At 42.1% G+C, this 27,129-nt stretch overlaps 1 protein-coding gene across 1 annotated transcript in view; it reads left to right on the top strand.

The window, feature by feature from the left end:
- The window catches only part of LOC120052067 (cytosolic carboxypeptidase 6-like), a gene marked incomplete at its 3' end in the record, with an annotated part of 465,946 nt that overhangs the window by 372,794 nt on the left and 66,023 nt on the right, over nt 1–27,129 (top strand). The gene's annotated exons all lie outside the window — the stretch shown is intronic.

The raw sequence follows: 27,129 nt of genomic DNA, 5'->3' as shown, positions 1-27,129 counted from the left end.
GCCATGCACGCCTCCAACTCAATCATAAAGTTTGCAGACGACACAACAGTAGTAGGCCTGATTACCAACAATGACGAGAGCCTACAGGGAGGAGGTGGGGTCCCTGGGAGTGTGGTGAGAGGAAAATAACCTCTCAATGTCAACAAAATTAAGGAGATGATCGTGGACTTCAGGAAACAGCAGAGGAAGCACGCCCCTATCCACATCGACGGGACCGCAGTGGAGAAGGTGGAAAGCTTGAAGTTCCTTGGTGTACACATCACTGATGATCTGAAATGGTCCACCCACACAGACATTGTGTTGAATAAGGCTCAACAGCGCCTCATCAACCTCAGGAAGCTGAAGAAATTTGTCTTAGCCTAAAATCCTCACAAACTTTTACAAATGCACAATTGAGAGCATTCTGTAGGGATGTATCACCGCCTGGTACGGCAACTGCACCGCCCTCAACCGCAGGGCTCTCCAGATGGTGGTACGGTCTGCTCAACACATCACTGGGGGCAAACTACCTGCCCTCCAGCCGCAGTGGCGGTTCTAGCTTGTATGGCTCCCTGGGCGAACCCCCCCCCCCCCCCCCCCCCCCAAAAAAAACATTTGGAACAACACAAATAAATATAATATAATACAAAAATAGACTCATAAATATCAAAAAGAGGTAAGAAAGACAAATAGAAACAAATTGTAGTATATAAAAACAAATAAAAAAGAGAATCCAATTATTACACTATTACCCTATTGCTAACAAAGAACACAAATACAACTAAATTGCACAAATCCTATATCACTCAAATACACAAATAGAATAACACACTTATAAAGAAGAGAACCTGATTATTACACTATTGCACTTAAAACAGGAAACACACAAACTAAATTGCACAACTGCCATCTAAAGCCTGACCTTTCTTGCCTTCCTTGATGCAAAGTCATCAATTGTATCATCATAAGAAATCTGCACAGCAATTGCATGGTTAATACTGATGACAGTAAGGCCACTAAGGCATTCCTGTGACATGGTGGACCTCAGGTAAGATTTGATGAGCTTCAGCTTTGAAAAGCTCCTCTCTGCTTCAGCTACGGTCACTGGAAGAGTAAGACAAATTCTGAGAGCAGTCCACAAATTTGGATACATTTCTGAGATCTCCCTTTCGTGTACAAATATCAGCAGCTCAAGCAGGGTCATGGTCTTCGATGGCAAGTTCTTCAGTTCCTGAGAAAGCTCTCTGCCATCCAAGTCTGAGTGTTCTTTATAGTGCAGTGTCATACTAAGGGCCTCACATTGTTCTGTCAGCTCCTTATTTGAGAGACTTTGGAAGGTTGTCAGCACTCCAAACTTCTCTCCCACATTTTCCAATGTGTAAGATCTTTCCTGAAGGGCTGAGGTTGCAGCATCAGCAACGACATTGAAAAATGTCACCTCCAGCTTCTTCAGGGCATCACTCAAAGACTCATCAAATGATTCATATGAAAAGTGCCGCTTTGTGGACCTCAGCCTTTTTTGTTGTAGAAAGGCCGCTACATTCATACCATCGAAAATATCCTTGGCTGACGTTTGTGCAGTCATAAAGCCTGTTGCCCTGTAGCTGCTGAGACCTCTCTCTGTCTTTCTGAGAAGACTGACTGCAACATCCATATGCATACTGGGAGACTGCATCAGCTTGGTCACATGTTGGATCTGGCTCAAGATGTCATACCACATGACTGTACAGATGCTGAAGCGGTATGATCCCACCTCCTTTGACAAGGACTGGGCCTCTATCTTTATCACAGGGTCTTTGGTTTTATCCCTCACCTCAGTCAGTGCCTCTCTCACCGCTGCTGCCTGATACCTCAGTGGCCCGACACTCTTAACTTTACTCTCCCACCTTGTCTCCGTCCATATCATCAAAGTGATGTCCACATGTTTTTTCAGGATGGCCCATCGCTGTGTGGAGGCTGAGAACAAGGTGTACAGTTTGTGTAAGATGCCTAAGTAACCAGTGGCATCGACAGAACTTTTAGTAGCATCAGCCACAACCAGGTTCAATGTGTGAGCCCCACATGGCACAAATAGAGCTCTTAGATTCATTTCCAGGAGTCTGGCTTGGACACCTTTGTTTTTGCCTCTCATGTTGGCCCCATTATCATAAGACTGTCCTCTGCAGTCCTCAAAAGGAATTTTTAGCTCCTCTAATCTTTTGAGAATCAGGGATGCCAAATGTCGGCCCGTGGACTCCTCTGCCTCCAAAACCCCCATAAAATGTTCCTTCATGCGGGGCTCTTCCTTTAGTGACACAATTCTAATCACAACTGGTAACTGTTCAGTGTGGCTGACATCTTTTATTTTATGTATTTTATTTAACCTTTATTTAACTAGGCAAGTCAGATAAGAACAAATTCTTAACTACAATAACGGCCTATCAAAAGGCAAAAGACCTCCTGGGATTTAAATTTTTTTAATAAATAAAATAAAAAAATAACTATTAAATGACAAAACACACATCACGACAAGAGAGACAACACAAAACTACATAAAGAGAGACCTAAGACAACAACATAGCAAGGCAGCAAGACATGACAACACAGCATGGTAGCAACACAACATGACAACAACATGGTAGCGACACAAAACATGGTACAAACATTATTGGGCACAGACAACAGCACAAAGGGCAAGAAGGTAGAGACAACAATACATCACGCAAAGCAGCCACAACTGCCAGTAAGTGTCCATGATTGAGTCTTTGAATGAAGAGGCTGAGATGCAATATGAAGTGAGGTGAGGTTCTAATTGCCAGAGACTGCACAATAGCAGTCAGACGTGTCAACACCTCTTGCCATCTTATCCTCTCAGCCTCCATAAGTGCCATCTCATGCTTATCAATTGTTTCCCCTTCTTTTGATCCTCATTGCCAGTTCTTTCCATGTTTTCATGCAGTTTTGGTGTTCTGGACTGCTGTCGTTTGAAGTCAGCAAAGAACTTGCATATTTCCAGTCTGTCAGTCCTGAGTTTGCTAAATACATTTTCTTAAAAAAGAGTTTGCAGCAGAAGCAGAAGCAGAAGAGGCTGTTGTTTCTTTCGGAATACACCAACCAACTTCTAGGGATTTTTTCACCTCTCACCAAGGTCTTCCTGAAATACAGGTGGTGGCAACTTCTTCCATCACTCTCATTCCTTGGGAAAACAAATTTAGGTGGTACCTCACTTGGTTCTCTGCGAACTAGTTGTGTCTGAATTCTGTCAGTGAGAACTGAAGGCCAGTCAGCAGGGTCTGTAGACAGTAGTTCATCATCAGCAGCAGGATTTGGTGGGGATGCTGCTACAGGCATTTCTAATGGAGACCACATGGGCATTAGTTTACACACGTTATTCACAGCATTTATATTGGTGGAACATCCCACATAAATACCCAGTAATAATAAAATCATCATTGTTACCTACAAATGGAAATTTAAAATTTGCAAAAGGGACATTAATTATTTTGTTTATGTTATGCAGGGATGCACACATAAACACATGTGCGTGTACCGACACACAAACACACACGTGCGGGTGCGCACAAACACACCTGAAGAATCCTGCTGGGGAGAAGTGGAAGCAAATGGGTCTTCATCCTCATCCTCAGGCTCAGAAAACATTTATGTGGCTGAGGAGGTAGATGGATCCTCATCCTTGTAACGTCCTGACCAGAGTTCTTATGTGTTTTGCTTGTTTAGTGTTGGTCAGGACGTGAGCTGGGTGGGAATTCTATGTTGTGTGTCTAGTTTGTCTGTTTCTGTGTCCAGCCTAATATGGTTCTCAATCAGAGGCAGCTGTCAATCGTTGTCCCTGATTGAGAATCATATATAGGAGGCTTGTTTTGTGTTGGGATTTTGTGGGTGATTGTTTCCTGTCTTCTGTCTTTGTGTTCTGCACCAGATAGGACTGTTGTCGGTTTTCACATTTATTGTTTTGTTGTTTGTAGTGTTCACATATTCTTTATTAAATTATGTTGAACACTAGCCGCGCTGCGTTTTGGTCCTCTCCTTCATCCCAGGAAGAAAACCGTGACAATCCTGGCCAGTGCCAGAGGGTGCTCCAAAATATTTCAGAAGTTCCCCTGAATTTGCATTGAAATACAGTATATGAGTCTGACACCCTAAATACATTTGATGCACAATTAAATATACATGTCATTATGCACAATTTATCAAACTTTCAGAATAGGAACCAAGTGATCCATACAACCTCCTTGACTAATTCTAGGCATAAGACACCCCAAAAGACTCAATATATCACAAAAGATACAAAATATCAGCATAATATAGACGTCTTTTAAGTTAGCCTACAGCATTGGAAATTTCCCTTACTGAGCTCAGTCAATACAATCCCAGAAAACCTTTATGATGTCACCTCAATGAAGGTTAACCAAATCAATAATGTGCTAGTTAGATGGAATTGTTTTGCTGCAGGCTACACACGTTATCATGATGAAACTGTGTGAAATTATATCCGATGTTATGTAAGCTAGTTGGACAGAAAACTGAATATTGTCGCCCTATGTGTAATAGCATAGCAAGCAACAAAGCAACACAGGCTAACAAACATAAATGTTATACTAGCCTATATCATTACATGCATAATATTATACTCATAAAGAGATGACATAGCTGCATACCTTTATCTTTTGCGCGTTTCTCCTCTTCTTCTTTCCTCTTTTTCCTAAGCTGGGCACCTGATGCCTTAGACCTTTTCTTATCCATTTGTGTTGATTTGGCACTCGAGCATCAATACATTACCCATCCCCCAACACTGTCAACCAAGAGTCAAGACTTAACCAATTCACCTTGATGGTGTGCAAACTGGTTTTATATTATTCTTAACGATTTCGCACAAACCAGAAGAAAAAAAATATGTCTATGAAACTAAACTCAGCAAAAAAATAAACGTCCCTTTTTCAGGACCCTGTCTTTCAAAGATAATTCGTAAAAATCCAAATAACTTCACAGATCTTCATTGTAAAGGGTTTAAACACTGTTTCCCATGCTTGTTCAAAGAATCATAAACAATTAATGAACATGCACCTGTGGAACGGTCCTTAAGACACTAACAGCTTACAGATGGTAGGAAATTAAGGTCACAGGTATGAAAACTTAGGACACTAAAGAGGCCTGTCTACTGACTCTGAAAAACACCAAAAGAAAGATGCCCAGGCTCCCTGCTCATCTGCGTGAACGTGCCTTAGGCATGCTGCAAGAAGGCACTGCAGATGTGGCCAGGGCAATAAATTGCAATGTCCGTACTGTGAGACGCCTAAGACAGTGCTACAGGGAGACAGGACGGACAGCTGATCGTCCTTGCAGAGGCAGACTACATGTAACAACACCTGCACAGGATCGGTACAACCGAACATCACATCTGCGGGACAGGTACAGGATGGCAACAAAAACTGCCTGAGTTACACCAGGAACGCACAATCCCTCCATCAGTGCTCAGACTGTCCGCAATAGGCTGAGAGAGGCTGGACTGAGAGCTTGTAGGCCTGTTGTGAGGCAGGTTCTCACCAGACATCACCAGCAACAACGTCGCCTAAGCGCACAAACCCACCGTTGCTGGACCAGACAGGACTGGCAAAAAAGTGCTCTTCACTGACAAGTCAGGGTTTTGTCTCACCAGGGTGATGGTCGGATTCGCGTTTATTGTCGAAGGAATGAGCATTACACCAAGGCCTGTACTCTGGAGCGGGATCGATTTGGAGGTGGAGGGTCCGTCATGGTCTGGGGTGGTGTGTCACAGCATCATCGGACTGAGCTTGTTGTCATTGCAGGCAATCTCAACGCTGTGCGTTACGGGGAAGACATCCTCTTCCCTCATGTGGTACCCTTCCTGCAGGCTCATCCTGACCTGACCCTCCAGCATGACAATGCCACCAGCCATACTGCTCGTTCTATGTGTGATTTCCTGCAAGACAGGAATGTCAGTGTCTTGCCACGGCCAGAGCCCGGATCTCAATCCCATTGAGCACGTCTGGGACCTGTTGGATCGGAGGGTGAGGGCTAGGGCCATTCCCCCCAGAAATGTCCGGGAACTTGCAGGTGCCTTGGTGGAAGAGTGGGGTAATATCTCACAACAAGAACTGTCAAATCTGGTGCAGTCCATGAGGAGGAGATGCACTGCAGTACTTAATGCAGCTGGTGGCCACACCAGATACTGACTGTTACTTTTGATTTTGACACCCTCTTTGTTCAGGGACACATTATTCCATTTCTGTTAGTCACATGTCTGTGGAACTTGTTCAGTTTATGTCTCAGGTGGTGAATCTTTTTATGTTCATACAAATATTTACACGTTAAGTTTGCTGAAAATAAACTCGGTTGACAGTGAGACCCCGTTTCTTTTTTTGCTGAGTTTAGTATTATGAATGAATTGTGGTTTATTTGGTTGCATTTCGTAGTGTGACTGACTTTACTAATTGAATTAGTACTGTACAAAGTTAGAGGTGTGCTATTTGATAGATCCCCCTACCTCAGGCTTCCAGTGGGGAGACCTGAGGTCAACCTACCCCCGCCCCCCTCCCTATCTCGTACTTCTGAGTGGGAGACCTTCCCAGGCAGTAGCCTGCCTAGAGCTTCTTCCCGTCAGGGGGTCACCTGTCGACAATTTCCGGTGAAATTGGAGGGCGTGCAATTCAAATAAATAATTGTAAAAAGTATGGCTATTAACCTCTAACACCTCCCAAACCCGGATCCGGGATCCCCCCCATCAAAAAAGCTGACTAGCATAGCCTAGCCTAAAGCCACAGGGATATCATATAATAAAATGTTCATGAAATCACAAGTCCAAGACACCAAATGAAAGATACACATCTTGTGAATAAAGCCATCATTTCTGATTTTTAAAATGTTTTACAGGGAAGACACAATATGTAAATCTATTAGCTAACCACGTTAGCAAAAGACACCACTTTTCTTACTCCACCATTTTTTTACTCCATCAGTAGCTATCACAAATTCGGCCAAATAAAGATATAAATAGCCACTAACCAAGAAACAACCTCATCAGATGACAGTCTGATAACATATTTATTGTATAGCATATGTTTTGTTAGAAAAATGTGCATATTTCAGGTATAAATCATAGTTTACCATTGCAGCCACCATCCCAACTCTCACCAAAGCGACTAGAATAACTACAGAGACCATCGTGTATTAGCTAATTACTCATCATAAAACATTTCTTAAAAATACACAGCATGCAGCAGATGAAAGACACAGATCTTGTGAATCAAGACAATATTTCAGATTTTCTAAGTGTTTTACAGCGAAAACACAATATAGCGTTATAGTAGCTACCACAATAGCAAACATCACCCCAGCATTGATTCAAGGCAAAAAGAGCGATAACGTATAAACCACCAAAATATATTAATTTTTTCACTAACCTTCTCAGAATTCTTCAGATGACAGTCCTGTAACATCATATTACACAATTCATATAGAGTTTGTTCGAAAATGTGCATATCTAGCGGCACAAATAGTGCTTATACAATGAGAATAGTGTCCATAACGTCAAGCAATCTGTCCGGCGCCATCTTGGAAAGGCGCCTATTCTTATCGAAAACTATTCATAAACTTGACTAAAAAAATACAGGTTGGACAGCAATTGAAAGACAAATTAGTTCTTAATGCAATCGCTGAATTACATTTTTAAAATTAACGTTACTGTGCAATACAGGGTGCGATAACGCAAGGCTACACTGCAAGAAATGGCGTCTTATGCATTTGACATTTTTCAACAGAACAATGAATTATCAGCATAAATAGTTCTTACTTTTCGATGAACTCTCATCAGAATCTTGGGATAGGTGTCCTTTGTCCAAAAGAATCGTTGCTTGGTTGGAGAACGTCGTCTTCCACGTTGCAATTAGCAGTAAACATTAGCTTGAGAGAGAGAGATACCCAACTTCCTACAGCGCCAAGAAAATAAATACCCAAAAATCGCAATATACTGACATAAACTGATATAATTCGGTTCAAAATAACAAGATTATGATGTCTTTAAAGCCTATATCGAATAAAAACACAGCCGGAAATGTGTAAGATCTATAACCGATGTTTCCAAAAGAACGTTCCAAGGTCCTCAGTGCGTCAGAGCGAAGGGGAAAAGAACGATACACCTCGTTTCCAATCAATTTATAGACTTTCAGCTCTGCCTAGAGACTCCATTTCAAGGCCCTCTATTCGCTGACACCCAGAGGAAGGCGTATGCAGTGCATCTCAACCAATAGAAGACAGGCAGATTTATAAACAGGTCTGAGAACAGGTTGGAAAATTCTGCATTCTCAACTCCACATAGGGAAATTGCTCTAAGTCCAGTTCTGTTTCACCCACAGACATAATTCAAACGGTTTTAGAAACTAGAGAGTGTTTTCTATCCAATAGTAATAATAATATGCATATTGTACGAGCAAGAATTGAGTACGAGGCAGTTTAATTTGGAAACGAATTTGTACTATGTCGAAATGGCACCCCCCTAGTGGCAAGAAGTTTTAAACATCTAGGTATATACAAGTGTCTTATATCGGTTAAAAGCTTAAATTCTTGTTAATGCACCTGCATTGTCCGATTTACAGTAGGCTTTACAGTGAAAGCATGCCATGTGATATTTTTCAACCAGCACGGGCTTCATAAAAATCACAAATAGCGATTAAATAATCACTTACTTTTTGAAAATCTTCCTCTGATTTGCAATCCAAAGGGTCCCAGCTACAACATGCATGGTCGTTTTGTTAGATAAAGTCCTTCTTTATTTCCCAAAAAGTAATTTTAGTTGTCGCTATCGATTTGAGTTCATCATGCAGACAAAGGAATCCATAAAGCTACCGCTAAAATTTGTTAAAACAAGTCAAACTACATTTCTTTTTAATCCTCAGATACCCTAAAATGTAATTAAACTATAATATTTCATACGGAAAGAAGTATGTTCAATAGAAAAGTAAAATTAGCAAGTGCGCGTCCTCTTCGTCGCGCGCCCAGAGACTGATTTCCAACTCTGACTCCTTGAACCAAAACTCTAAATTCTTCCTCGTTTTGGAAGAAACAAGCCTGAAACCTTGAACAAACCTGTTGACATCTAGTAGAAGCCATAGGAATTGCAATTTGGGAGCTGGAATTGCATAGGACGCATAGCTTTCCATTGTAAGAGCATGGGCTCTCAAAAAAAGAAATTCTGGTTGGTTTTTCTTTGGATTTTCTCCTACCATATAAATTGTGTTATAGTCTCATACATTATTTTTAAACTTCTACAAACTTCAAAGGGTTTTCTATCCAATGGTACCAATTATATGCATATACTGGCTTCTGGGCCTGAGTAAGAGGCAGTTTACTTTGGGCACGTCAGTCAAGCGGAAATTCTGAAAAAAGGACCCTAGCCCTAACAAGCTCTAGCTCACAAACTAGAATCGGGCGCCCACTCCGACAAGGTTAATTGACCCACAGTTCCACACGGTGACATGATATCATTGACGTGACGTGCAAATGAACGATAGAAAACCGATCGCGCAAATGTTCCCATTCCACATTTTTTTGTGCGCGTGCCCCGTGCCGCCCCCGGCAAGATGGCGGCTGCACATGTCGCCCATACCTAAATCCGCCACTGCAGGACACGTACAGCACCCGATGTCACAGGAAGGCCAAAAAGATCAATGACATCAATCACCCGAGCCACAGCCTGTTCACCCCGCTATCATCCAGAAGGTGAGGTCAGTACATGTGCATCAAAGCTGGGATGAGAGACTGAAAAACAGTTTCAATCTCAAGGCCATCAGACTGTTAAATAGCCATCCCTAGCCGGCTTTCACCCAGTTATGCAACCCTGCATCTTAGAGGCTGCTGCCCTATATACATAGACTTGGAATCACTGGCCACTTTAATAATGGAACACTAGTCACTTTAATAATGTTTAAATATTTATTACATACTGCTTTACTCATCTCATATGTATATACTGTATTCTATTCTACTGTATTTTATTAAATTCAATAGATGTGTGTTTATTGTTGTGAATTGTTAGATACTACTGCACTGTTGGAGCTAGGAACACAAGCTTTTCCCTACACCCACAATAACATCTGCAAAATATGTGTATGTGACCAATAACATTTGATTTGATTTGACCCAAGTCTCAAGCTCAGGAAATTGTCTATAACTTTGGCACTCTTTTGTTGTTGAAAGCAACTTTGACTGGAGTTGCGAAACCACACAGGCGGACAAATACAGATGAGCCCAATGATACATCACAGCTTTGCCGGGCATAGCATAAGCAAATCAGACACCTTGTTTGGTTTTCAGATTAGCATTATGGCATTTACAGTAGATCACACATAAGCCCTGTATGCACTCTGAATTCTTTACCTACCATTGCTGAGATCAATCCTCACTCCCCATCTCTTCCTGTGGCTTTGACTTTGGATTTGGGACACAGGCTGGCGGGCTGTGCCTGATGTGCTGGCTTCACACTAGGCGGAGTGGGCTGGGGTTTAAAAGGCAGATTGATCTGGGTATCAGACAGAGATAAGCGGACAGGGCTCCCTGATTTATTGGGGAAACAGGAAGTTAATATCAGCCCACATGCTGCAGTGGCACACAAAGTAGGAACTTTGGCAATACTGGGGGTTTAGAATGTATGAAAATGTCAAAGTCCCATTGTAATATAAAATCTGCAATTATTACAGTGATTGAAAATCTCAACCTTTGACGATGTGGAGGTGGGGGGACAGATTTTGGGTTGTTTTGCACTGAAGTAGTCATTTGTACATTGTTGTTAAATATTGCAGTGAAATGGCATTCCTTGTGAGCAGGCCTCTTAGCCGAATCCACCGGTCTCCTATTTGTTTACCTCACAATGAATTTCCATATATTATTGCCTTACTAAGCAAGTGTGTTGTGCATCTAGGCGTTTTCTGTACTCAAGGGGACTGCTCAATGTCATTAACACTAACAGTTACCACATGGCTGTAATGTATTGCTCCATCCGTTATTGACAATGAGATGATTCAGTGTAGCAATGATGGATGGATTGGCCTGGGAGGAACAGCCAGTGCTGGGCTTTGTATCCTCAAATCAAATCAAATTTTATTAGTCACATGCACCGAATACAACAGGTTATAGTGAAATGCTTACTTACGAGCCCCTAAACAACAATGCAGTTTAAAAAAATACAGATAAGAATAAGAAATAAAAGTAACAAGTAATTAAAGAGCAGCAGTAAAATAACAATAGCAAGATTTATACAGGGGGGTACCGGTACCGAGTCAATGTGCGGGGGCACCGGTTAGTTGAGGTAACATGTACATGTAGGTAGTGTGAGCGGACCAAGTAATTTGTTGGGCTACTATCCGTGAGCCCAGCCTGCCCTCTGGTGGTCCCCCTCAGGAACGAACCGGAGGGTCGGGCGCCAGACGCACCGTCTTGGTCGCGTCGGGACAGCGCGTCTGCATTCCCATTCCTTGATCCGGCCCTGTGGATGACATGGAAGGAGAACGGTTTTAAAGCCAGAAACCATCTGGCTATTCTGTTGTTATTGTTTCTCTTACCAGCCATCCACGTGAGGGGCGCTACTTATGAGGGGCGCTACTTCCTACTTATGAAGAGAGTCAGCCTCTCTGCTTCGCCTTCATCCTGAGCTAGTACGGCCCCGAGCCCCGTATCCGAGGCATCTACCTGCACAATGAACTCTTGTGAGAAGTCCGGAGCCTGTAGGACGGGATCAGAACACAGGCCATTTTTTAGCGATTGAAAGGCATCTTCCGTCTCGTCTTTCCACTCTACCTGGTTTGGCAAGTTTTTCTTGATGAGGTTTGTGAGGGGGTTGGCAATGGTTGCATATCCCGGGATAAAACGGCGATAATATCCCGTTATCCCTAAGAAGGCCCGAACGTCCCGCTTGGTCCGTGGTCGAGGCCAGTCCCGAATTGCCCTGGTCTTCTCTGCCTGTGGGCGTATTTTCCCATTCCCAACGGTGTACCCCAGGTATTTCGCTTCGGACAGGCCCAGGCAGCATTTTTTGGGATTGGCCATCAACCCTGTGGCTTCCAGACTCACGAGCACCGTTGGGAAGGAGGTGACTATCCCAGTCCTCGCTGTGGATGACCACATTGTTTATGTACGCCGCTGCGTACTCTTGATGGGTTCGTAGAATGGCATCCATGAGGCGTTGGAAAGTTGCAGCGGCACCATGCAGTCCGAAGGGCATCCTCACATACTGGAAAAGCCCCTCCGGTGTGGCGAAGGCAGTCTTTGGGCGATCCTCCGGAGCCTCCTTCCTTCCTGCGTCGTGTATAACCCTTCGCAGGTGTCTTCATCGGTGGTTTCCTGGAATATCTGTCATAAACGTTGGGTCGCTATTTCTTCCTCTGCTCCAGAGGACGAGGACGCGGCTACATCTCCTTGTAGGACTACTACCTCCGGCTTGGATTTGTGCTTTTTCTTCTTTCCTGTCCCCCTTCTTCCCGTGCATAACATCATCTGCCGAAGCTCCTTATATAGGGGACAGTCTCTACCGATCAATAATGGCACCTTCAGCTGGGGTACTTTCCCTGCCCTGATTGTACACCTTCCTTTCAGAGTGAGAATAGACAGATTCACGGTGGGGTAATAGTGGGTGTCTCCATGGATACAGGACTCGGCTACTTTGTCTGGTAGCAGTGTTGCGGAGGTCACCATCCGCTCCTCTACTAACGTAACCATACTTCCCGAGTCGAGAATGGCTACCACATCTTGTCCTTCTACTCGAACCGGAATCTCTGGGGCTGGGGCTATTTCTGCTAACACACAGTGTTGATCCTGCCCTCTCGAACCGCGATGTGTGTGGATGGGCAGTGATGACTCCGTGATCATGGACTCGTCCTTGCTAGGACATTGTGGGGCATAATGGTCGGGAGACTGACATTTATAACACTGACCCTGCTGTGTGGGGGATGACTTCTCTCACCTACGGAGGGGGTTTGGGCGTTTCGGTGGCGGACACGCCGGGGTGAGTTGTGGAACGGGATTTGGAGAATCCTTCTGTTCCTCCTTGTCACTTTTTAACAACTCCCCTGTAGATCGATATGTTTCCACCGCCTGGGCTATGTCGTCAGCTGACAACGGGTTGGCTTGCCCCACAACCCTTTTTAAGTCACTGGGTAATTCCCTCAATATCTTGTCCCCTACGAGGGTCTCTATCACATGTCCTACTCCCATTCCAGGTTCCAGCCACTGTGGGCGGCCACTCTTCCAAGGTGGCCGTCCTTTTGAAGGTCATGAGGAAGGCCTCGATATCATCCTCCTTGGAGAAACGAGGTAAGATGGCGTGAGCAGCCGCTCTTGGCTTAACTCTAGGTTCTTCTCGCCGGCTCAGCTGTTGTTGCAGGAGTTCTATGGTTGTCTGCTGTGCCGTGATCAACTGTTGTAGTAGGGCGTTGTCCATCGTACTTGAATGGAGAACCTTTTGAGGATCTGAGGACCCATGCCAAATCTTTTCAGTCTCCTGAGGGGGAAAGGTTTTGTCGTGCCCTCTTCATGACTGTCTTGGTGTGCTTGGACCATGTTAGTTTGTTGGTGATGTGGACACCAAGGAACTTGAAGCTCTCAACCTGCTCCACTGCAGCCCCGTCAATGAGAATGGGGGCGTGCTCAGTCCTCTTTTTCCTGTCATCCACAATCATCTCCTTTGTCTTGATCACATTGAGGAAAAGGTTGTTGTCATGGCACCACACAGCCATGTCTCTGACCTCCTCCCTGTAGGCTGTCTCGTCGTTGTCGGTGATCAGGCCTACCACTGTTGTGTCATCGGCAAACTTAATGATGGTGTTGGAGTCGAGCCTGGCCGTGCAGTCATGAGTGAACAGGGATACAGGAGGGGACTGAGCACCCACCCCTGAGGGGCCCCTGTGTTGAGGATCAGCGTGGCGGATGTGTTGTTACCTACCCTTACCACCTGGGGCGGCTCGTCAGGAAGTCCAGGATCCAGTTGCAGAGGGAGATGAACATTCTACCATAGGTGTTCCTTTTGTCCAGGTGGGAAAGGGCAGTGTGGAGTGCAACAGAGATTGCATCATCTGTATGCAAATTGTAGTGGGTCTAGGGTTTCTGGGGTAATGGTGTTAATGTGAGCCATGACCATCCTTTTAAAGCACTTCATGGCTACAGACGTGAGTGCTACGGGTCGGTAGTCGTTTAGGCAGGTTACCTTAGTGTTCTTGGACACAGGCACTATGGTGGTCTGCTTGAAACATGTTGGTATTACAGACTCGGACAGGGAGAGGTTGAAAATGTCAGTGAAGACACTTGCCAGTTGGTCACCGCATGCTCGCAGTACACGTCCTAGTAATCCGTCTGGCCCTGCGGCCTTGTGAATGTTGACCTGTTTAAAGGTCTTACTCACATCGGCTGCGGAGAGCGTGATCACACGGTCTTCCAGAACAGCTGGTGCTCTCATGCATGTTTCAGTGTTATTTTCCTTGAAGCGAGCATAGAAGCAGTTTAGTTCGTCTGGTAGGCTCGTGTCACTAGGCAGCTCTCGGCTGTGCTTCCCTTTGTAGTCTGTAATGGTTTGCAAGCTCTGCTACATCCGACGAGCATCAGAGATTCGATCTTAGTCCTGTATTGACTCTTTGTCTTTTTGATGGTTCGTCAGAGGACATAGCAGGATTTCTTATAAGCTTCCCGGTTAGAGCCTTGCTCCTTGAAAGCGGCAGCTGTAGCCTTTAGCTCAGTGTGGATGTTGGCTGTAATCCATGGCTTCTGGTTGGGGTAAGTACGTACGGTCACTGTGGGGACGACGTCATCGATGCACTTATTGATGAAGCCAATGACTGATGTGATGTACTCCTCATTGCCATCGGAGGAATCCCGGAACATATTCCAGTCTGTGCTAGCAGAACAGTCCTGTAGCTTAGCATCTGCTTCATCTGACCACTTTTTTTATTGATCTAACACTGCGTCTCTGTGTTGAGTAAAGGTGGTCCAGATTTTTGATCATGCTGATAGAAATTTGGTAAAATGGATTTAAGTTTCCCTGCATTAAAGTCCTCGGCTACTAGGAGCACCGCCTCTGGGTGAGCGTTTTCTTGTTTGCTTATGACGGAATACAGCTCATTCAATATTGTCTTAGACTGTGGTGGTATGTAAACATCTACGAAAAATGCAGATAAAAACTCTCCAGGTAGGTAGTGTGGTCTACAGTTTATCATGAGATACTCTACCTCAGGCGAGCAATAGCTCGAGACTTCCTTAGATATTGTGCACCAGCTGTTATTTACAAAAGTACATAGTCCGCCACCCCTTGTCTTACCAGACGCCGCTGTTCTATCCTGCCGGTGCAGCGTATAACCTGCCAGCTGTATGTTGATAGTGTCGTCGTTCAGCCACGTCTCCGTGAAGCATAATATATTACAGTTTTGAATGTCCCGTTGGTAGTTTAATCTCCCGTGTAGGTCATCGATTTTATTGTCCAAAGATTGCATATTTGTTAGCAGAATGGAAGGAAGTGGCGGTTTATTCGATCGCCTACAAATTCTCAGAAGGCAGCCCGCTCCGGCCCCTTTTTCTCCGCCTCCTCTACACCCGAAACACGGGGATCTGGGCCTGTTCCTGAGAAAGCAGTATATCGTTCGCGTTGGCCAGGTCAGACTCGTTATTCGAAAATAAGGATTCTGCCAGTTTGTGGTGAGTAATCGCAGTCCTGTTGTCCAGAAGTTATTTTCAGTCATAAGAGGAGGTAGCGGCAACATTATGTACATAATAAGTAAAAATATAAGTTACGAATAACACAAATAAACAAACAAAAAAACACAATTGGTTGGGGGCATGTAAATCGTCTGCTTTCTGCTCCGGCGCCATCTTACATACTGACTCTCACTGATTATCAGTACACTGTGTCTTTAGTCAATGCTGCAGTACTGGAGACACATTCATCTTAAACCCTCAGTTTATATTATACAGTGAAGAAGGTTATTAATTACAATGCCTTTATATTGCTGCTGGTTTTAAAAACCTATGTTTAAGACAACACAGTGACAATAGGACTGCATACTATACCGTGCATTTTAGCAAACATGATCACATACTCCATTGCCACAGTTTTGACCAACACATCACAGGATATCTACTGTATAATCAAAAGGATCTGAAAACTATTTGTGCTAGGTGTTTGGTCCCTCTCAGAAACCATTGCCTTTTTTGTATATCTAAAATGACATGGCAGTTTACTATCTCATTTACAATGGTAGGAAGAGGCTGTGATGTGACATTTGCTGTAAAAGCCTGAGTCTCATTTTACCAGCAGCAGTTCTCAAGATGAGAGTCTGAATAGAAACCTGACAGCGGTGATCAGCTCTGCTGTTCTATTTAGATCAGGCCTCATACAGTGTAGTTCAGTTGTATGGTTTAATTCTGTTGGGCCAGTTTGGTGTGACCCGTCTGCTGCCTTGCAGTTAAAACACAGTTGAAGGATCCCCAATTCATTAAGGGAGGAAATAGTGACAGAAGGAGTCAACCATTATTTCCAAGGATACTGTGTGTGAGCACTGGAGTTCTTAGCATTGGCTGGTAAATCATTCTATTTTGGGATAGTTGGAGAAGGAGAGAGGGTTGAGCGTCACCTCTAAATGTACGCTTGCTGCCAGATCATCAAAAACCTTGGTGACCCTGAACACTATTTCACTCTCAGCGCTTGAGTTGCCATTGGTGACGGGTGGGAGTCCGGAGAGACGTCAGCTCCAACAAGTACTGGTTTAATCAGTGCTGCTCCTCCCAGGCTCCCGTCCATCCGACTAAAATTGATGTGCTGTCAGATAGCTAGGCCACGGCCGCCTGATGCAGTCAGCACCTACTGATGCTTCACATTTAATCCCTTACCTGGGAGTTGGCTTAATTGGGTAGATTCTGGGACAAATGCTCTGGACACGAGTTATGGAAACTGAAGGAAATGGGAAGTGTGTAGGGTAACATAGTCCTGCATGCATCTGTTTAAAATTCCACAAGTTAAGATCTCTCTCCATAATAAACGGGTGGTCTTTTGACAGTCTTGAAGCACAGCTGTGTGTGTGTGTGAGTGCGTGTGTGTGTGTGTGTGTGTGTGTGTGTGTGTGTGTGTGTGTGTGTGTGTGTGTGTGTGTGTGTGTGTGTGTGTGTGTGTGTGTGTGTGTGTGTGTGTGTGTGAATTCAGTAGATCAGTTACTACAATGTAGCACACTTAAATACGCTGACCTAGTGAGATATACATGGAGGAGGCTTAATCAAGCTAGTTGTCTTGACTACTTTCTTATGCCATTCTCTCTGGCACCAAAAGTTTAAAAAGTGTTGATAGGGGACAGAATGCGGTCGGATCATCACATAATTGGCATATATATTACTCTTACAGAATTTCCACGTGGGCGGGGATATTGGAAATTTAATCAAAGCCTTCTAGATGATAAATTGTTTAGAACTAGGACAGAAGAATTTATAACGGACTTTTTCAGACATAACATAGGTACAGCAGATCCCCTTATTGTATGGGACACTTTTAAATGTGCCTTTAGAGGCCATGCAATTCAGTACTCATCTATAAAACAAAAGCAATTTAGATCAAAAGAGTCAATATTAACAAAGGAAATTGAAGGACTAACAGTACAGTTAGATAGCAATAAAAACTGTACCATAGAGGCACAGAACAAGTTAGAGGAAAAACAAAAAGAAATGGAGGAACTTATTCAAGAAAGATCCAGTGTAATATACACTGCTCAAAAAAATAAAGGGAACACTTAAACAACACAATGTAACTCCAAGTCAATCACACTTCTGTGAAATCAAACTGTCCACTTAGGAAGCAACACTGATTGACAATAAATTTCACATGCTGTTGTGCAAATGGAATAGACAAAAGGTGGAAATTATAGGCAATTAGCAAGACACCCCCAATAAAGGAATGGTTCTGCAGGTGGTGACCACAGACCGCTTCTCAGTTCCTATGCTTCCTGGCTGATGTTTTGGTCACTTTTGAAATGCTGGCGGTGCTTTCACTCTAGTGGTAGCATGAGACGGAGTCTACAACCCACACAAGTGGCTCAGGTAGTGCAGTTCATCCAGGATGGCACATCAATGCGAGCTGTGGCAAAAAGGTTTGCTGTGTCTGTCAGCGTAGTGTCCAGAGCATGGAGGCGCTACCAGGAGACAGGCCAGTACATCAGGAGACTAGATGACCTCCAGCAGGCCACAAATGTGCATGTGTCTGCTCAAACGGTCAGAAACAGACTCCATGAGGGTGGTATGAGGGCCCGACGTCCACAGGTGGGGGTTGTGCTTACAGCTCAACACCGTGCAGGACGTTTGGCATTTGCCAGAGAACACCAAGTTTGGCAAATTCGCCACTGGCGCCCTGTGCTCTTCACAGATGAAAGCAGGTTCACACTGAGCACATGAGCACATGTGACAGACGTGACAGAGTCTGGAGACGCCGTGGAGAATGTTCTGCTGCCTGCAACATCCTCCAGCATGACCGGTTTGGCGGTGGGTCAGTCATGGTGTGGGGTGGCATTTCTTTGTGGGGCCGCACAGCCCTCCATGTGCTCGCCAGAGGTAGCCTGACTGCCATTAGGTACCGAGATGAGATCCTCAGACCCCTTGTGAAACCATATGCCGACACATGCACATTTGTGGCCTGCTGGAGGTCATTTTGCAGGGCTCTGGTAGTGCTCCTCCTTGCACAAAGGCGGAGGTAGCGGTCCTGCTGCTGGGTTGTTGCCCTCCTACGGCCTCCTCCACGTCTCCTGATGTACTGGCCTGTCTCCTGGTAGCGCCTCCATGCTCTGGACACTACGCTGACAGACACAGCAAACCTTTTTGCCACAGCTCGCATTGATGTGCCATCCTGGATGAACTGCACTACCTGAACCACTTGTGTGGGTTGTAGACTCCGTCTCATGCTACCACTAGAGTGAAAGCACCGCCAGCATTCAAAAGTGACCAAAACATCAGCCAGGAAGCATAGGAACTGAGAAGCGGTCTGTGGTCACCACCTGCAGAACCATTCCTTTATTGGGGGTGTCTTGCTAATTGCCTATAATTTCCACCTTTTGTCTATTCCATTTGCACAACAGCATGTGAAATTTATTGTCAATCAGTGTTGCTTCCTAAGTGGACAGTTTGATTTCACAGAAGTGTGATTGACTTGGAGTTACATTGTGTTGTTTAAGTGTTCCCTTTATTTTTTTGAGCAGTGTATTATAAAAAATAAAGTGAACTGAATGGAATATGGGGAAAAATGCACCAAATTCTATTTCAATCTTCAATATAGAAATGCTAACAAACATTTTTTATTGAAACTTGATACAAATGATGGAGTCACGCATGATTCACTGAATTATATTTTGAAAGAGGAAGTAAAGTACATTAAGAATATGTTTTTGTTTCAGTCTCCTCCATCTCCACTAACTGAAGCTAATTGTATGAATTTCTTTCCTATTTTTTTCGTGTGAAGGCCAAATTACAGAGGAGGAACTTCTTGGTGCAATTAAAGCCTTTAAGGCTGGGAAAACTCCAGGGCTGGATGTGGAAAAAAACATTTTTTTTTTAATATACTCAGAGGACCATTATTAGCATGTTTTAACCACTCCTATATAAATGGTAGATTATCAGACACACAACAAGTTCTGATATCATTATTACTGAAACAGGACCCAAGTGGTATATATAAAGATCCAGTCCATTTTAAAAATTGGAGACCTCTTACACGTCAGTGTTGTGATGCAAAAATCCTAGCAAAATGCTTGGCGCATAGAATAAAAAAAGTATTGTCAGATATTATTCATCCTAATCAGACAGGTTTTTTACATTTGAGATAATATAAGACAAGTACTGGAAACAATAGAATACTATGAAATATCGGGGACACCAGGCCTGGTTTTCATAGCTGATTTTGAAAAGGCTTTTGATAAAGTACAACTGGAGTTTATATATAAACGCCTAGAATATTTCAATTTGGGGGAATCTCTTATGAAAAGGGTTCAAGTTAAATATAGTAACCCTAGGTGTAAAATAGTAAATAATAGCTACATCTCAGAAAGTCTTAAACTATCTAGAGGAGTAAAACAAGGTTCTCCACTATCGGCATGTCTATTTATTATTGCCATCGAAATGTTAGCTGTTCAAATTAGATCAAACAATAACATTAAGGGATTAGAAATCCATGATTTAAAAACTAAGGTGTCATTGTACGCTGATGATTCATGTTTTCTTTTAAAACCACAATTAGAATCTCTCCACGGCCTCATAGAGGATCTAGATACTTTTGCTATCCTCTCTGGATTAAAACCAAATGTGTACTATATTACGTATTGGATCACCAAAAAAATGCACATTTTACATTACCGTGTAGTTTACCAATGAAATGGTCTGACGGAGATGTGGGCATACTCGGTATACAAATCCCAAAAGAAAGAAATTATCTCACTCCAATAAATTCTTATAGAAAGTTAGCAAAAATAGATAAGCTCTTGCTACCATGGAAAGGAAAATACCTGTCTATTTGTGGAAAAATCCCCCTGATTAACTCTTTAGTCATATCACAGTTTACCTATTTGCTTATGGTTTTGCCTACACCTAGTGACCTGCTTTTAAAATTATATGAACAAAAAATATTGAATTTTATTTGGAATGGCAAGCCAGACCAAATTAAAAGGTCCTATTTATATAACAAATATGAATTCGGAGGGCAGAAATTATTAAATATTAAAGCATTAGACCTCTCACTAAAGGCATCAGTCATACAAAAGTTATACTTAAATCCAAACTGGTTCTCTAGTAAATTGGTAGGAATGTCTCATCCTATGTTCAAGAAGGGCCTTTTTCCCTTTATTCAGATTACACCTGCTCACTTTCGGTTGTTTGAAAAGGAAATATCATTATTTTTTAAACAAGCCTTAGAAAGTTGGTTGCAATTTCAGTTTAATCCACCTGAAAAGACAGAACAAATAATACAACAAATATTGTGGTTAAACTCAAATATACTAATTGTTAAAAAAAACGAATTTGTTGAAGTAATGTTTTAAAAATGTAAATTTTTTGTGAATGATATCATAAACAGGACTGGTGGAGTTATGTCAAACATGCAGCTAACATTGACATATGGAAATGTCTGTTCTACCCAAAATTACAACCAACTAATTGCAGCATTACCACAAAAAATGGAAGAGGCAAGTAGAAGGGGAAAAAAGTAAGGAACTTGTATGTCGGCCCTGTATTAAAGAACATAAATGGTTAAAGAAAAGTGTGATAAATAAAAAGATATACCAATTTCATTTAAGGACCAAAAAACTGACAGCTGTGCCATATAAATTGTAAAATAGTTGGGAAGAGATTTTCGATGTATCCATTCCATGGAACATGGTTTATGAATTGATATGCAAAACAACGCCGGATTCAAAACTTCACATTTTTCAATTTAAATTACTGTACAAAATTCTTGCAACCAATAGAATGTTATATATATGGGGGATACAACCTTCCCAGATCTGCAGATTCTGCTGTGAGGAGGCAGAGTCATTAGATCATTTATTTTGGTAATGTCCATATGTGGCTCATTTTTGGTCAAAGGTTCAGGAATTGCTGAAGAATTGCAACATTTGCCTAGAACTAACGCTGCAGAGAGCAATACTGGGTGATTTGAAAAGCCATAGTCAATCAATCAATAATATAATAATTATTTCAGCAAAAAAATTATTTTGAATTTACAATCTGTAGAAGCTATGAGAATAGAAAGGTTCAGTACTTTTGTGAAACATCACAGCACAGTTGAAAAATATATGGCAAATAGGAATTCAAAATGGATGGTGTTGAGAGATAGTTGGGAGGGGTTGAATGGAGCTGAAGGGTGGGAATGTATATAGGTTCAGAAATGTTGTGAAATAGCACAGTTACAAATAAAAATCAAACTGGATGGACATCAGAAATAGAGGACTAAAGGACTAAAAACAAACAAAATAAAACTATTGTAAAATAGATTGTGTCTGTAAAATGTGTATAAGATGTATAAACTGAAGGTAGAAGCCTAAGTGTTATTGTTTATTAGTTTACTCCAATTGGGGGAAGGGTTGTAGGGTTTGTGGGGAATAATAAAGGTATATAAAAAATAAAAAACGTATGTACATCTATATAGGTATGTGTATATTTAATATTTATTTAATATTTATATTTAATGTATATACTGTATATGTATATGTATATGTATGCATGTGTGTGTGTACGTGTATGTATATGGATATATATATATATATATTTACAAAAAAAAGATATGGGGGATTGGGAATGATGCAGACAATTACATTGATGGAAGCAACAATCTTTCCGCATTATTAAGCTGATCCACCCTTTAAAATAAAAAATACTCCAAAAAAATACAATGTAGCACATGGGTTGACTATTACTAGCAACACAGAGGCAAGTAATCATGCATCTGCCATACTGGTGAAAAAGTCTGTAGGAGAGGAATCTGTTTTCTTTCAATTAGTAGCCATGCTGAGCTACATACCCCATGTTTCCATATTGCCTTGGTCTCCTATAGATCTGATCTTAACTATCCCCTTATTTCAACCTCAACCTCAATTCGCAAGATTCCATGTCTCTAAGCCACCAATTGTAGGCTGTGTGAAAGACTGCCCCAAATGTTATCGTTGTTTTTGTTTTTTACCAATATAATCTAAAATCACAAAATTACTTGTGTTGTTTATGCCCATTATAAATAGCAATCTGGGTCAGGTGGGCATCATTTGAAAGCTTGCTCTATTGCCAACATGACTAGCTAAGTTATAAAATGTGATCTTACAATGTTAGGCGTTCACAAGGCAATTCCGAGAAACAGATCTTAATTATGGTAAACATAGAAAAGAGTCATGAGTGCTTTCAGGTGTTCTGCTGCAATCTTTCTTCACAATAGACAAACATAGGCTCATTCTGTTCAGAACAACCCAGAATATGACACCATGTCATCTTGTAACTGTACATCAAACGTTGACACTGTATGTGACATGAGTTTTATGATCAAGTTGTATTTGTCACATGTGCCTTATACAACTGGACTTTACCGTGAAATGCTTGTTTAAGAGCCCTTCTCAACGATGCAGAGTTAAAAAATTTAATTGTAACACTAGAGGAATAAAATAAAATACACAAGAATGGAGCTATATACAGGGAGTACCTGTACCAGATCAATGTGGAGCTATATACAGGGAGTAACTGTACCAGATCAATGTGGAGCTATATACAGGGAGTTCCAGTACCAGATCAATGTGGAGCTATATACAGGGAGTACCAGTACCAGATCAATGTGGAGCTATATACAGGGAGTACCTGTACCATATCAATGTGGAGCTATATACAGGGAGTACCTGTACCAGATCAATGTGGAGCTATATACAGGGAGTACCTGTACCAGATCAATGTGGAGCTATATACAGGGAGTACCAGTACCAGATCAATGTGGAGCTATATACAGGGAGTACCTGTACCAGATCAATGTGGAGCTATATACAGGGAGTACCAGTACCAGATCAATGTGGAGCTATATACAGGGAGTACCTGTACCAGATCAATGTGGAGCTATATACAGGGAGTACCAGTACCAGATCAATGTGGAGCTATATACAGGGAGTACCTGTACCAGATCAATGTGGAGCTATATACAGGGAGTACCTGTACCAGATCAATGTGGAGCTATATACAGGGAGTTCCAGTACCAGATCAATGTGGAGCTATATACAGGGAGTACCAGTACCAGATCAATGTGGAGCTATATACAGGGAGTACCAGCACCAGATCAATGTGGAGCTATATACAGGGAGTACCTGTACCATATCAATGTGGAGCTATATACAGGGAGTACCTGTACCAGATCAATGTGGAGCTATATACAGGGAGTACCTGTACCAGATCAATGTGGAGCTATATACAGGGAGTACCAGTACCAGATCAATGTGGAGCTATATACAGGGAGTACCTGTACCAGATCAATGTGGAGCTATATACAGGGAGTACCAGTACCAGATCAATGTGGAGCTATATACAGGGAGTACCTGTACCAGATCAATGTGGAGCTATATACAGGGAGTACCAGTACCAGATCAATGTGGAGCTATATACAGGGAGTACCTGTACCAGATCAATGTGGAGCTATATACAGGGAGTACCTGTACCAGATCAATGTGGAGCTATATACAGGGAGTACCAGATCAATGTGGAGCTATATACAGGGAGTACCTGTACCAGATCAATGTGGAGCTATATACAGGGAGTACCTGTACCAGATCAATGTGGAGCTATATACAGGGAGTACCAGATCAATGTGGAGCTATATACAGGGAGTACCTGTACCAGATCAATGTGGAGCTATATACAGGAAGTACCAGATCAATGTGGAGCTAAATACAGGGAGTACCAGATCAATGTGGAGCTATATACAGGGAGTACCTGTACCAGATCAATGTGGAGCTATATACAGGAAGTACCAGATCAATGTGGAGCTAAATACAGGGAGTACCAGATCAATGTGGAGCTATATACAGGGAGTTCCTGTACCAGATCAATGTGGAGCTATATACAGGGAGTACCTGTACCAGATCAATGTGGAGCTATATACAGGGAGTACCTGTACCAGATCAAAGTGGAGCTATATACAGGGAGTACCTGTACCAGATCAATGTGGAGCTATATACAGAGAGTACCTGTACCAGATCAATGTGGAGCTATATACAGGGAGTACCTGTACCAGATCAATGTGGAGCTATATACAGGGAGTACCTGTACCAGATCAAAGTGGAGCTATATACAGAGAGTACCTGTACCAGATCAATGTGGAGCTATATACAGGGAGTACCAGTACCAGATCAATGTGCAGCTATATACAGGGAGTACCAGTACCAGATCAATGTGGAGCTATATACAGAGAGTACCTGTACCAGATCAATGTGGAGCTATATACAGGGAGTACCTGTACCAGATCAATGTGGAGCTATATACAGGGAGTACCAGTACCAGATCAATGTGCAGAGGTATGAGGTATTCCAGGTAGATATGTACATGAAGGCAGGGTATAGTGACTAGGCATCAGGATAGATAATTATAAGAGTAAAATAAAGAACAGAGTAGCAGCAGCAAATTATGTGTAAAAGAGTGTGCGTGTGTGTAATGTGTACAGTGCCTTCAGAAAGTATTCACACCACTTGGCTTTTTCCAGATCTTGTTACAGTCTACATTGAAAATGGATTAAATGTAGATTTTTTTTTCACTGGCCTACTCACAATACCCCATAATGTCAAAGCAAAATTATGTTTTTCGAAATTGTTACAAATTAATAAAAAATGAAAAGCTGAAATATCTTGAGTCGATAAGTATTCAACCCCTTTGTTATGGCAAGCCTAAATAAGTTCAGGAGTAAAAATTTAAGTCACATAATAAGTTTCATGGACTCACTCTGTGTGCAATAATAGCGTTTAACATGATTTTTGAATGACTACCTCATATGTAATGATCTTTAAGGTCCCTCAGTCGAGCAGTGAATTTCAAACACAGATTCAACCACAAAGACCAGGGAGGTTTTACAATGTCTCGCAAAGAAAGGCACCTATTGGTCACATTGAATATCCCTTTGAGCATGGTGAAATTATTAATTACACTCTGGATGGGGTATCAAGACACCCAGTCACTACAAAGATACAGGCGTCTTTCCTAACTCTTTCCTGTTATAAAACAATTACAGAGTTGAATGGCTGTGATGGGAGAAAACTGAGGATGGATCAACAACATTGTATTTACTCCACAAAACTAACCTACTTAATAGGGTTAAAGGAAGAAAGCCTGTACAGAATAAAAATATTCCAAAACATGCATCCTGTTTGCAACAAGGTATTAAAATAATACTGCAAAAACTTTGGAAAAGCAATTTCAAGCATCATGGTGGCTGCATCATGTTATGAGTATGCTTTTAATCGTTAAGGACTGGAGAGTTTTTCAGGATTTTTAAAAATAGCTAAGCACAGGCAAAATCCTAGCAGAAAACCTTGTTAAGTCTGCTTTCCACCAGACACTGGGAGATGAATTCACCTTTCAGCAGGACAATAACATAAACAAGGTATTAACTAAGGGGTGTGAATTCTTATGTTAATTTGATATTTCTATATTTAATTTTCAATACATTTCCCAAATTTCAAAAACATGTTTTCACTTATAGGGTATTGTGTGTAGATGGGTGAGAATTTGTATTTATTTAATCCATTTCGAATTCAGTCTGTAACACAACATAAGTTAAAGGGTTTGAATACTTTTTGCAGGCACTGTAAGTACAGTACCAGTCAAAAGTTTGGAAACACCTACTCATTCAAGGGTTTTTCTTTATTTTGACTATTTTCTTCATTGTAGAATAATAGTGAAGACATCAAAACAATGAAATAACACATATGGAATCATGTAGTAACCAAAAAAGTGTTAAACAAATTATAATATATTTTACATTTTAGATTCTTCAAAGTAGCCACTCTGCCTTGATGACAGCTTTGCACACTCTTGGCATTCTCTCAACCAGCTTCATGAGTAACCTGGAATTGTTTTAATTTATTTGTCAAATGTATTTTACCTTTATTTAACTAGGCAAGTCAGTTAAGGACAAATTATGTGTTTGTGTTGTGTTGTGTCAATATGCGTCTGTGTGTTATGTGTATGCGTGCGTATGTAGTGTATGTGAATAGCCTCAATTCATCAGGGAATGGACACTATAAGGTGTCGAAAGCGTTCCACAAGGATGCTGGCCCATGTTGACTTCAATGCTTCCCACAATTGTCAAGTTGGCTGGATGTTCTTTGGGTGGTGGACCATTCTTGATACGCACAGGAAACTGTTGAGTGTGAAAAATCCAGCAGCATTGTAGTTCTTGACACAAACCTGTGCGCCTGGCACCTACTATCATACCCCATTCAAAGGCACGTAAATATTTTGTCAAGTGACATCAATAAGGGGTCATACTGTAGCTTTCACCTGGATTCACCTCAGTCTTGGAAAGAACATGAGTTCTTAAGGTTTTGTATACAGTGCCTTCAAAAAGTATTCAGACCCCTTGACTTTTTCCACATTTTGTTACGTAAAGCCTAATTCTAAAATTGATTA

Source organism: Salvelinus namaycush, chromosome 8 (assembly GCF_016432855.1).
Source record: "Salvelinus namaycush isolate Seneca chromosome 8, SaNama_1.0, whole genome shotgun sequence".
Lineage (NCBI taxonomy): Eukaryota > Metazoa > Chordata > Actinopteri > Salmoniformes > Salmonidae > Salvelinus > Salvelinus namaycush.
The sequence above is the reverse complement of the archived record's forward strand: the minus strand, read 5'-3'. Positions and strand labels throughout refer to the sequence as shown.